The sequence below is a fragment of the Monodelphis domestica genome, chromosome 1 (genome assembly GCF_027887165.1).
Source record: "Monodelphis domestica isolate mMonDom1 chromosome 1, mMonDom1.pri, whole genome shotgun sequence".
Classification (NCBI taxonomy): Eukaryota; Metazoa; Chordata; class Mammalia; order Didelphimorphia; family Didelphidae; genus Monodelphis; species Monodelphis domestica.
The window spans coordinates 150192110-150205192 of NC_077227.1; the positions used below are offsets into that span (position 1 = coordinate 150192110).

General features: G+C 35.7%; 1 protein-coding gene and 1 long non-coding RNA gene across 5 annotated transcripts in view; both read right to left on the reverse strand.

Annotated features, from left to right (window-relative positions):
- RORA (RAR related orphan receptor A) overlaps window positions 1-13083 on the reverse strand; it is an 898340-nt gene that overhangs the window by 716234 nt on the left and 169023 nt on the right. The gene's annotated exons all lie outside the window — the stretch shown is intronic.
- Window positions 1-13083, reverse strand: part of LOC130457860 (uncharacterized) — a 70095-nt gene that overhangs the window by 24152 nt on the left and 32860 nt on the right. Inside the window, exon 2 of the long non-coding RNA XR_008917110.1 lies at window positions 1-13083. This exon is cut by the window's left edge and continues 24152 nt beyond it; it is cut by the window's right edge and continues 17027 nt beyond it. This is a non-coding gene — a long non-coding RNA (uncharacterized LOC130457860).

Genomic DNA, 13083 nt, shown 5'->3' on the forward strand with positions numbered 1-13083 from the left:
AGAACATTTCATATTTGTAAACTGGAGATTATACCTATTTATATTCACCCCTGGAATAACTCCTTACAGAGAGACCAATGGCCTTTGTTGTGTCTATTACACAGAAACCCCATTTTCTACCCAAATCATTTGTATAATTAAACATCTGAATTAGTTCCCACGTTGCAATATTTATCTCGTGTCCACAAAAATCTAGAAATCTAAGAAAGGCAGTATGGTACAGAAGAAATGGATTTAGTGATTTGGAGCTATAGAACATGTGTTCTAATCCTGGACCACTCGTTTAATAGCTATGTGATTAATGTGTGACTTTAGGTATATATGTAACTCATCCTAGGAGAGAGAGAATCTAATTTTAACCTATTTATTTGTGTCTGTGTCTTTAGGGTTACTACCACGAATTATATCCTCAATTTATAGAAGCAGTTTTGGATGGATTTAAATATTTATACTGAGCTATAAATTTCCTTCAAAGTCCATATGCTTTCAAAATCTTCATTAAATATTTCTGTTCCTTCTCTCTCTTGGGCAAAGCTGTCTCTGTTTATTGAAGTGGGGTTTATTTAGGCAGGCCAACATCCTATCATCCTATCTTACTAAGAGCTGTAGGACAGGAAGAAGAAATGAGTTTCATGCCTAAAACCTCTTCTCCAGAGCATGACTTTAACAGTAGTCCTGCCAGAAGGCAGGGGATTGGACTCTATGAGTCATTTATCTGTCTATTGGAGGTTTCTATGATTCTCAGATTAGTGAAGCTTTGTAAAATAAACTGAAAATCTATTGCTGACATATTAACAAGAAAAAGTATTTGTACTCAAATACTTTTGCAGTATATGACAGGATGCATTTACATAAGAGTGGGTCCTCTGTTCTAAGAATGATCAATATAGAATTCTTTCTACTAGGCACTAGATGAACACAAACATGAACAGTTAAGCAGTTAAAGCTTGTAAAAAATGGTCTGGTCTGGCACAGCTTAGTACTTAGAGACACAGCAATGTGAATGAGTGTGAATTGGGCAGCCTTTCCTTCTACAAAAATAACTCATAATAAGAATGGAGTTCCTTGCATTAATAACCAAAACAAATGAAATTAACTCCTCTATTTTAAGTCACTATATTAAGTCCTAGATGCTCACAAAGAAGTAAAGAAAATAATTCAATTCAACAAGCATTAATATGCCTATTGTGTTGAAGGGTCTAGGTATCTAAAAAAGAAAATGAAAAACAACAGTTGCCCTATGGGAGCTTAGCACTCCAAGAGAGTGCCAGCAACTAGGGAATTAGAAAAAAACTTCATGTAGGAGGTGGCACCTTGGTCAACCAATAGTCAGTCCACAAACATTTATTATTAACTATGTGCTGGAGATTAAAAGAATGGCAAAAAGAGTCCCTCTTCCCCCTCCCCCCCCCATCAAGGAGCATACAGTCTAATAGAATACAACATGTAAATAACTTGGTATATAAAAAACATCCAGAGTATATGGAAGGTAATCTGAAAGGAGAAGCAATAGCACTGGATTGGTTGGGCGAGAAATGGAAAAAGTCACTGGCAGAAGGTGGACTTTGGGCTGAGTCTTGAAAGGAATGGCATTGTCCACTTTTTTTTTTAGGTATTTGAAAAGCTATCTAAAATCAGTCCTGCAAAACTTTATTAAATGTTTAAACATCTAGGTGAAAAGGGTCCTAATTTTTACAAACATTAGATATGTGCTAAGATCTCTAAGGTTAATGGAGCAACATAGGTACCTTGGATCTCTCCCCTCTTGGGCTTGGAATTTACCCTTTAAAAGAATGGAAGCCTGGGGTCTAGAGCAGCAGCTCCTTCCACTAGCATCTTCTCAAAGCCACTAACTGATCTGGAGGTTTGATTTCTGAAAAGTAACCACTGTGGAACTTTCGGATCCCTGCTCCTTATGGACCACTGGAAATGTTCTTAAGATGTGAGATGAGTAGAAAATGTTAGAGAAATGCATATATCAAGGCCTCATATTTTTGTCTCTCATGAGATATTTCCAGTAACTTAAGAGTTCTAAAATATAGATTATATATAAAAAACAAAACAAAACAAAAAATTACATACATGAAATTGATCAATAAGTCTGTTTTCCATTAAATAACATTGTAATGTTTTAAAAATTCTTTTCAGCATGATATCATAGTTGGTTGTTTTATTAAAATGTTTCAAATCATGAGGCACCTCCTCCCCAAAAGCTTCAGAGCACTAGGGCCTCAGGGGATCTTAATTCATCAATAATTCTAAGAAATATGTGGGGTGAATTAGAAACAATGTCTATCTACCCTCTCAAATTTTATAAGCTAAGACAGACAACATTAATTCAAAAAAAAGAAAGACAAGGCAACTGTCTCCAAATTGATATTAAAACCACAGAGAATAAAAGAGTACACAAATGAAAGTACAGCATAGATTGTATAAGCACAAATCTCCAGTCATCTTATTGTTTTTTTTTTTTAATCACATGTCAGCTCCCTCATTCTGTGGCAACACTGAATCCTGGTACAGATGTTTTTCAGTTGTAATCTTATAGTCAAATTGGGTAGGGATTATCTACTGATGTTTCTAGTTCTGAAATCACTCATAATCCTACTGTATCTGTCCCCAAGTTTTTTGTCAAATGAAGGGAAAACTCGAGTTCTGGATGACTTCAGGAATGAAAGATTCATGAAATGTTCAGCAAAGCAAAGACATTATCAGAATGTAGATAATTTCTTACTCTAACCACTCCTCTTTCTCAGAAGGAAAAAAAAAAGCAGTAATTGCTTCTTGAACTCAACAGAAATGGGCCATTGACTAGCTGCAATGTGACACCGAAAAACAGGAAAAACTACAAAAGAGACCTTGTTGAGACATTGTCTTACAGTGTAAAACACTGGAGAGGGATTAGAAGGCAAGTAAATATAGTAATATGATGAAGGATATACCCCAGCCCCAAAGATCTTTTTGAAGCACAGCTTGGATGCTGCCAATAGTTGAAGTAATCTTCCAAAGCAGATGTTACTGAACCCAGCCAACACAGTTCTATTTTGAAAATCTGTAGAAATAAGTACGTGAACTACTGCCAAAGTGGATCAAACTATAAAGGATGGGTCTATCAGATTCTTAATAGAGAAGACAGCATTTGAATCTTGGTTGGTTAAGTGAGTGCATATTTTATTAGCCCACTCTCTCTAGCAGCTGCCAGGTCACCCCTCACATCCTATCCATTCATTAATTTCAGCCACCCTGTGATCTACCAGACCCTCTGGTAATGCAGAGTGTAACCTACACATGCCTGCCCATCCACATCCTCCCATAAGTTTGCTTTGGGTTGTGGGTGGGGGCATTCCTTGAGTTCCTATGACATCATGGGGACACCGGCAAAAAGCTGATATTAGATCGATTATTCTCTCCCTTTTGGAAATAAACCAAATCACACTAATTTTTCCATTCTGTAAACATAGAATTTATTATTGCATTCCCAATTTTTATACAATCATCCTGGAACTCGTACAACTGCTGAACAGCAGCTGGAGTACATGTCCTATTTCCTCTGAGCTCCTTGAGGGCAAAGACCATGTCTTAAACTTCTTTTGCACTCCCCACAGGGCTTAGCACAGAGTATATATTTACTATATATTTGTTGAGCTGAAATCCCTCTAAACAAGCTAGCCTCATTTTCTGCAGTCTTCACATGGGAAAGAAATACTTCTCACAGCATATACATATGAAATGGTTAAAATGAGTAGTTACATGGGTCGTTGTGGGGAACGAGGGAAGCATATCAAATTTGATTTGATGCATAGATTTTTATTGAATAAAATTACAGTAAATGTATCACTATGCCAAATTTGATGTTCATTCAACTGAGGGCAATTAGGTGGCATAGTGGAATGCGTACTGCTGGGTCAGGAATCAAGAAGACTTATCTTCCTGAGTTCAAATCCAGACTCAGCCACAAACTAGATGTGTTACCATAAGCAGGTCATTTAACCCTGTTTCCCTCAGTTTCCTCATCTGTAAAATAACATGGAGAAGGAAATGGTAAATCACTCCAATAATTTTGCCAAGAAAACCCCAAATGGGTTCATGAAGAATTATACACAACTGAAACAAGTAAATAATGAACAATCCTTGGTTCCTTTTGACAATGAGAGAGGACATGGCTTTTGGAAACGAAACAGTGGAGTATGGTAAAACATGAGTTGAAATCCGAAGACCTCATTTTGAATCTCATTTTGCTAGGTGCTACCTCTCTATCTTCTGGCATGTACCTTAATCTTTCTGGACCTCAGTTTCATCATCTGAAAACTGAAGGGAAGGAGGGGCAGACTTTAAGATCTCTAAGTTCTTTTCCAGTTCACAGATCAGAGCCAAAAGGGACCTTACAGATCATTTAGGCCAATCCCTTCATTTTACAGATAAGCAAAATAAAGACGCACAGAGGTTAGGTGACATTCCTAAGGTCACTTGATAAATATCAAGTGACAAATATAGGATTTGAACCTAAGGCTCTAAATCCAGAATTTTCTTCTCTAACTTCTGGATTTCATCATTAATGAATTATTAATGTTTCTTTTTATTCTGTACTTAGTATCTAACATTAAAACAAAACTGGAACTGGAACTCTAATAACCTTCTTATATAAAGTCATTTCACCTAGCTGAGTGCCAGTTTCTTCATTTATAAAACTGGGAGAGGGAACAGGGTGATTTAGATGACCTTTAGGTTTTCTTCTAGCTCTACAATTTTACAGTCTTTAGATGTGGAAATAATTATGTTCCCAGTTCACTACATTTTCCCTTGAAATTCTCAAATGGAAGCACTCAGAATAAAATAATAATTATAATATTGATATTAGTAATCATGATAATAACTCACAGCCAAAGGAGATTTAAATGACCTATTTTAATGCCACATTATGTATGCTGCTATACACTGCTTCTCCAATGAGTGAAAACTTTTCTTTTAATCCCAGTTTCTTTACAGTTTGGTAGAGGTTCACTCTCCTTTCTGAGACAAGATCGTAATTCCCACATCCTCAAGGTAGTGTCCCTTCCACTTAAGTCACTCTGAGGGCAATGGTAGCTTAATTTCTTGTAAATTCATTTCCATAATACCTATAACCTCCATAACATTGCTTTCACCCATCTCTCTTAACATACCTCCCAAACCCTCATTTGGGCCCTTATCACATCTCCACAGAATTATTGAAAAAGTCTCTAAATTGGTAGTCGATCTTAGGCCTTTCCTCACTCTAATTCATCCTTCACATACTACCAACATGATTTTCCTCAAAAAAGAGGTCTGACACATTGCTCCCTTACTCAATAAACTTTAGTGGCTCCCAATTAACTTCAGGACCAAATACAAATTCATCTTTTTTTTTTTTGCTTTTGAAGCTCTTCCAAACTAGTTATCACTAATTATTCTAGCCTTATTACCCATTTCTCTCTTCTATTCATTCTATTAACCAACTAAATTGGCCTTCTTGCTGTTTCTTAAGCAAAATTCCATCTCTTATCTCCATGCTTTTGGAAAGGCTGTCCTACATGCCTATAATGTATTCCTTTTTTACCTTTGCTTCTTAAAACACCCGATTTTCCTGTAAGAGACTCTGCTCAAATTTTATCTTCTACTTGAAGCTTGTCCAGATACCACTAGCGGCTATTACCATCCCCCACAAATTACTTTATACTTGTTTTGGTTAGATTTTATATAAGCCTATGCCAATATATATGTTCCTTGATAGAATGTAAACCAATGAAGATAAGGATTGTTTCACTTTTCTCTTTAATCCCAGTGCCTAGCATGATCTTTAGGACATATAGGCACTTGATGATTCACTTGGCTAATTTTTTACTAGTCTATGTGTAAGGCATTATTTAAAATACTTTTTAATTAAAAATTTTTTTAAACCTTTACTTTTTGCTTTATTAACAACTCTAAGACAGAAGGGCAAGGGCAAGACAAATGGGGCTAAGTGACTTGCCCAGAGTCACACAGCTAAGAAGACTTCATATTTGTACCCAGATCTTTCCAATCCTACATCTGGTGATCTATCCATTGAGTCACCTAACTGTACTGGCATTATTAATTGTTAATGACATATTTTTCTCTTTTGAGAAATATGTAGTCTTTAAATTTTGTCTACATGCCAGTCCTACTCTTTGACACAGGTATTGCTCCTAAAGACATACAGAGGATATCTCAAAAGTCTTAGTGAAGTTTAAAACTCTTCAAGTTTTAAAATTCATTAAGACACCTTGGATATATCCATATTCATACACACACACATATCTCATTTACTATGCTCTTCCATGTGCTCCTATAAATTGCCCAAGGGGGTCTATCCAACATGCTAGGGCCCTTCTTAGTTTGTCTCTTAACATTACATGGATACCAATGAAGCATGTAGGCTGTCCATCTGTTATCTCTTCCTTTTGCTACATGACTGGAAAACCAACTTTTCTGGTCACTGATGACAACTTTTATGATGTTCTTTGCCCCTAATTTGTTGTTAGTAATAGCTTCAAGTCTAAATAGGTACTGTTTCTCTCCATTGCCCTTTCAGTGATCCACAATTCTAATTCTTTGTCATTCTATTTATCATAGTCATCTGGAATCACTTAAAGGATATTGATATTAAAAATCATTCTTTTTTAAGAAAATTTAGTGTTATTAACAGCACTGTTGACTTTCTTATCAGCAGTACTACCCCCATTTTATTCTTTCATTCACATTTCTGTCCAATTCATTATCCATTTTCAATGTTTTATCAATACATGTAGTGATGGATCAGCTCAAATGTTTGGACAATAAATATTTTTCATCTCCTTAATTTTTTCTATCTGAATAGCTGTCAAAGATTTATTAAGTGATTAAGGCCTTCATTAAGGGGGCTTTGTGATGTTGTGGGACTTGAAACAGAATGCACTGTAACTGTACAACATTGCCTTTCAGAGCATCTCACCATTTATAGCAAGAGTTCTTAGCTATTTTGTGTCATAGACCTTGTGGGCAGTCTAATGAAGTCTATGGACTTTGTCTCAGAGCAATGGGTTTTAAATGCATAAAATAAAATGAATAGGATTGCAAAGGAATCTTTATATCAAAATAAAGTCACTAAAACATTTTTAAAATCCAAAGCCTAAGAACCCAAGGTTATTAGGTAGTGAATACATGAATTCTACACTAGATGTCCTTCATGATAGTGGCAAACATTTTTGGGAAGCATATATCTCTCTGCTTCATGCATTGTTTGTTATTAATAATTAGAGAGTCATCAAGCAAATTCATCCCTTTTGTGACAATCAAGGGATCTTTAAAGAAATCTTTTATGAGTCTCATATATTCAGGGGAGATATATTATTAGAGTGGAGCCTTTAGGGAAGCATTTTGCTGAACTGAATAAAATGCTTTAAAAAAAAACAGAAAAAAATTCATAAGCACAGTGGGATATTAGATATCCACAATTAAGTCAACTGTGTTGCTATAAAGATATGGCCAACCCTAAAATATCATTTATGAAAGCTTATCTTTTCCCTTCTCATATTTTTACCAAAACTGTCCTTAATAATTGTGTAAATCTGACTTAAAAACAAAGAGATGAGAAAGATTGATTGGTAGTTATTGGTGATATCTTAACCATTTTTGGCAGTAATACCTTTCATGACTTTTCGACATGCATTTAGTGTATTTTTCTCCCTCTCCTATTTTTCATGAGCTCCGCCCTCAAAATTGAATAGCTCCCTCCCCTCCCCTCCCCTCTCCTATTTGGTCTGGCAGTAGTCCTTCCCGTCTTTTTCTTTCAAGCCATGAAGTAGCTTGAGGACTGTAACATTAGAGTGACTCCCAATGTGATGGCTCCACTATCACAGATGGAAAAAAAAATCTTGACTGATTTTTTTCCTGTTTGGTTTTTGTTGTTATTGTTGTTATTGTTATTGTCCTTCTGGTTTCACCTATAAATTCTCTCCAAATGATCTGACTTGATAGAGAATATGCCAAGCTCTGAAAGTATAATTTAATAACATCAGACATTTATGTAGCATTTTCATTTTGTAAATTACCTTATATATTCTGATTCTCACAACTCTCTAAAGTACTTATTATAAGTCCTTGTTTTTCAGATGAGGAAATTGAGGTTCAAAGACGGTTAGTAATTTATACATATGATACTTAAGTCTAAGAGGCAGGATTCTATCCCAGATTATCCTTTCTCAAAGTATGTGCTACCCTTCTTAGAAGCAACTTCTAAATGTTTCCACTTCATCATATCAGAAGCTGAATGAATGCTTCTCTCCTATTACAGGTTTATTTATTTTTTTCTCCTGTTGCAGTGAATCTGAGTGAGTACATACATTCATTTTGAGTATAGGTGATGATGCTATTAAAATTCCAATCAGAATACAAAGCAACAAAAGAAAATGAAGCCTTCTCATAGAGGAGTTAGTGATGAAAAATAGCCTTTTTCATTTCTGTCTACTTTAGTATCCTACAACAATGACATCTATTCCAGCTGTTTCCCCCAATGGAGTTTTTCACCATTTAGCCCCTTCAAATACAAACCTGGTAATCTTTTGATGTTCTAAAACCTAACACTGCTTACATGATCATTCAGTACAGGAAAATCCCAAACTAGAAGCCTTAAAGAGACCTGAATAACCTTTAAACGCACTTTTGCTGATATAATATCAGTTACCATTTTTATTCATCAAACTTGAAAAATTAAATGAATTTTATAGAGGTAGAAGGAAAAGTAAAATAAAAAGGGGGAAATAATCCCCATCTCCAATCCCACCTTCTGCTCTGCAAAGTAGGAGCCAGATAGCCTATAACTGTAGCCCTTTATTTGATAATAGTTTGTAATTGATAAGAACTTTCCTTTAATGAATATAAGCCTTTAACAAATATATATATATATATATATATATATACATATAAATATATATATATATAGCTTGGCTATTTAGGGTTTTTGTAACTCTAGAAGTGCCATTCTTCCTTTTGTGAATGTAAAGGGATTGATCTTACTTGTTAGAAAATAATATATTATATATATATATACATATATATATATATATACACATGCATTTTCATGTTTAAATAGTCATAGTTGAGGATCCTTTCCTTAATAATAGAATCTTTGCTCATTAGAATTTTTACCCCTGGATAAACTAACTTTCTTTCCCCTTTCAATGGTAGGTCAGCATTCATCCACAGAAGAGAAAATTATAAGACCTGTGATGTGTAAGATCATAGATGAGACTTACTTATTTTCTGGTTAAGAAATAGGGGATGCTAGTAATCTAATTTATGACCTTCATGCCATTTAACTCATCATATGGTTTAAAGATCCTAAAGCACTTAACTTTTGGAATAAAGCTACCACCTTACTTCCCTACTAGTCCCAGGTACTAGGAAATGAAGCAAAAGGAACAGAGGACATCAGAGATGACATCTTTCTGTACAAAAGGGGAAATCTTGGAAGTCTTTTTTGGAATTGTTACCCTACCAATTGTGCTGGACAAGGAAATGGAATTTGAAGTACCTCCATCTTTAAGTCCTGCTGAGTTCTCTGTTGACTATAAAGAATATTTTTGAGTGGGGCTCATTTGGATAACCTAAGTTTTGTGTGTGGTCTCTCTCTCCTTTTCTCATTATTCCCTTTCCAAGTGTGGGCACTGATTTAACAAAAAAAAAATATTCATTTGGAGAGGCATTCACCACCAATCTTGGAATTATAGTAGGCAGGAAAGCTTGATTAACTTCCCTTTTCATTTTAAGAAAAATCCTACAAACCAAGAGAATAGCTCTAATATAGCTGCATTATGCAGAGTGAAAGAAAAGCAGGAATACATAGTCATCTCTTGATTATCTACTAACACTAAACAGAAGAGGTGGGAAAAAGAGGTGTAGAAAATACAAAAACAATGGTTAATTCAAAAGTTATTTCCATTTGACTTTGGAGAGTTGGTGGTGACACAGCATACACTTAGGACACCATTTACACTGTAGCTGAGAAAGCCCAGGGCTCTGGAATATCATCTTGGATGACCTGGATTCAATATCTACCTTTGACTTTTAGTGTGTGACCCTGATTAAACAACCCACTTAATTTCTCAGAGCCCCTGTAGAAAAGGCAACTAATAGTTGCAGTAACCTCCCTCTGACTGCTACTGTTAAGATTAAATGAGATAATGTTACATAAAGGGCTTTGTAAACGTAAAAGAATGATAAAAACATCAGCTCTCATTATATATTGCTCTGCTATATTTCTGATCCTGCTTTCTGTTCTTCCTTGTTTAGAACTAATATTATTAGATTACAATCCAGATGAGGAGGATCAAGAAGCCCTACATTATTTACATTATTTACTTTTGGTACTTTCTAGTTTTATTCCTGGCATGTAGTAAACACTTAATAAATGTGATCTCCCTTTGTTCCTCTTTTTTTTCCTCTTCCCCTCCCTTCCCTTCTCTCTCTCAATCCATATCTATATCTATACGTATGCTTATATATGTAGCCTTAGCAATCTCTCTAGGACTTAGTTTCCTCATGTTAAGGAACTGAACTAAATGGATACCACAATTCCTTCTAGCCCTAAAGTTATGATCCAAAGCATGTGATAATACTCTGGCAGATAATCAAGACTGGGTTATACACAGGAGGTTCTGCAGTCTCTTCATGGCCTACTGGGCAACTGCTCAACTCATAGAATGTGACTGGAAAAGATGACTTTTAAATCTTTTCAGCCATCTTTGTTCTTTTTTGAGCTCTTAGGATAAATAATTCTGTTTATAATTTTATTTTTAAAAATGCATATTTGGGTAAGATGGACCAGATGAATAAGAATTCATCCTTTTTAAATGGAAAATCAGAAGCCTTTGTCTTATCAGCATCCTGCTCAAGATCCCCTGGTCAGACCATATATGGAGTACTATATTGGGGTCTGAGGCCCCCATTCTCGTTGACTCAATTAGTCACTCCTTTAGGATTAACCTACAAGGCCACCTCAGTGAAACATTCATAAATCAAGCAAACACCATCCACCTAGTGGCAGCTTACTGTAACTTTAAAACAAGTGCCTGGGAGGAAATAAAATCTTCTGAGCAGGACCCTGGCAAGTCTAAATCAAAAAGTAATTGTAAATGTCAAGTCCTTCTCAAAACAGAACATAAACATGTTTATGGTCCTTTGCTTGTAATCCAGGATAACTACAAAAGTTAGAAAATCGTAACTGTCTTAAACCTCCACGAAGATAAGGAAAACTCACTGAGTACTGCTACTTACTGAATCCTTCCTGGAGCCAAAGAAGGAAGCATTTCTCTCAATTGCATTCCAAATTTCAAGTTTTCTTATGCCAAGCTGAGATCTTTTGGCAGAATCTCCGGGTATTCTCAGTAACAGATGCCCAGAGCATAGCAATGTTACAAGTTCTGTAACAGAGCAATGCTGAGAGTTGGGGAGCAGCTGCTCCTCTTGATTTCACTGTGTATCCAACTTGATCAAAAGTGTTTAACAAACAGATCATTCTAAAACCTATACCACTTATTCACAATTTTAGAGCTTCTAGTCCCAGCCATACCTTTTCCCATTGTGTTTTGCTTTCCTGTTTCTTTTCAGCTATTAGTTTTTAACAATCTGTTTGTGGTTGTGTTTTTCCCCCCTCCAGCCTGGCTAAATTATTCCCAAGTGACTTTAAATCCTCAACAGTAATTCCCAGTGATTGCATTGACATGATGATAATGGAGGAGCTAAGGCCCCCCTGTTGTTAAACTCAGCCAATGATCCTCTTGGGAGCTATTCATTGGGAGGAAAAAAAAAAGATTTTAGACAGCAGGGTCACTGGGATTCCAGAGAAGCCTGGAGGTAGGGGGAGGCTATGTGCCAACAGGACAAGATGGCTCCCTTCCATTTCTCTACTGACCAGCCCTTTTCTAACACTCTATCCTTGACTGGAAGGCTTGGGACCTCTCTCTCTGTGCAGATCCTGGTGACTACCACTGAATCAAGAAACCCTCCCAAAGGCCTTGGCAAATCTAGGTAGGCAGAATGCTATAGTGGAAAGATGACTGAATTAGGAATCATGAATCCTCGAGTATGATGTAGTTCTGCAACTAACTAGCTGTGTGATCTGGGGCAGGTCACAACTTGCATCAGCTTCTGTAAGATTCAATGAGTGTAATTAAATAACCGTTAAGGTCTGATACAACTCTATAATGATCCTATCTGTAGGGCAATTGTAAAAACAAATGTCAGCAGAGGGCACTTAGGATTAGACTAAGTTACTAAAAGACAGAAGGATGGAAGCACCCCCTGTATCTTCTTTTACTGTAATTTTAGAACAAGTAGCTAGGAGGCAATAAAATCCTCTGAGCAGGACCCTTGTAAGTCTAAATCAAAAAGTTATTGTAAATGTCAAGCCTGAAAGCCAGTCAATGCATGACTCCAGCTCATGCATTTATAGGGGGAAAGTAGCAGGAAGATGGGCAACTGAAGATATTGTCATTATTTAAAACTCACTAGCAATTTTTATGTATACAGTGTCCCAAAAGTCTAGTATAAAGCTTCACTAAGACCTTTGAGACACCTTTTATCTTGAAGATTATTTGAAACCTACAAGAATTCAAACAAATATTGAATATTTGGTAGTTGGGTAGGGAACAAGGATAGTATATTTTTTAAAATGATGAAGTTTTTACCTAGATTATTATTTTTGTCAATTGCATGGGTCATCCAGGATGGTGGGATAGAGACTAGGTGGTCTACCATTTGCTGTTCCAAGGATACACACAAAAATAATAACTAGTAGCTATAAGCTTAGAGCTTTTAGAAGAGCTTTAAAAAGACCTCAAAAACCAAATGAGAGAAATTGAAGAAAATTAGAAAAAAAATAAGAGCAATGCAAGAAAATCAAGAAAATTGTGAAAGAAAGATCATCCAAATGGGAAAAGAGATCTAGAAATACTAAGGAAAAAAGTAATCTATTGAGAACTAATGCTGGATAAGGAGAAGCTAATGATTTCTTAAGACAACAGGAAATAATAAAGTAAAATCAAAAGAATGAAACAGAAGAAAATA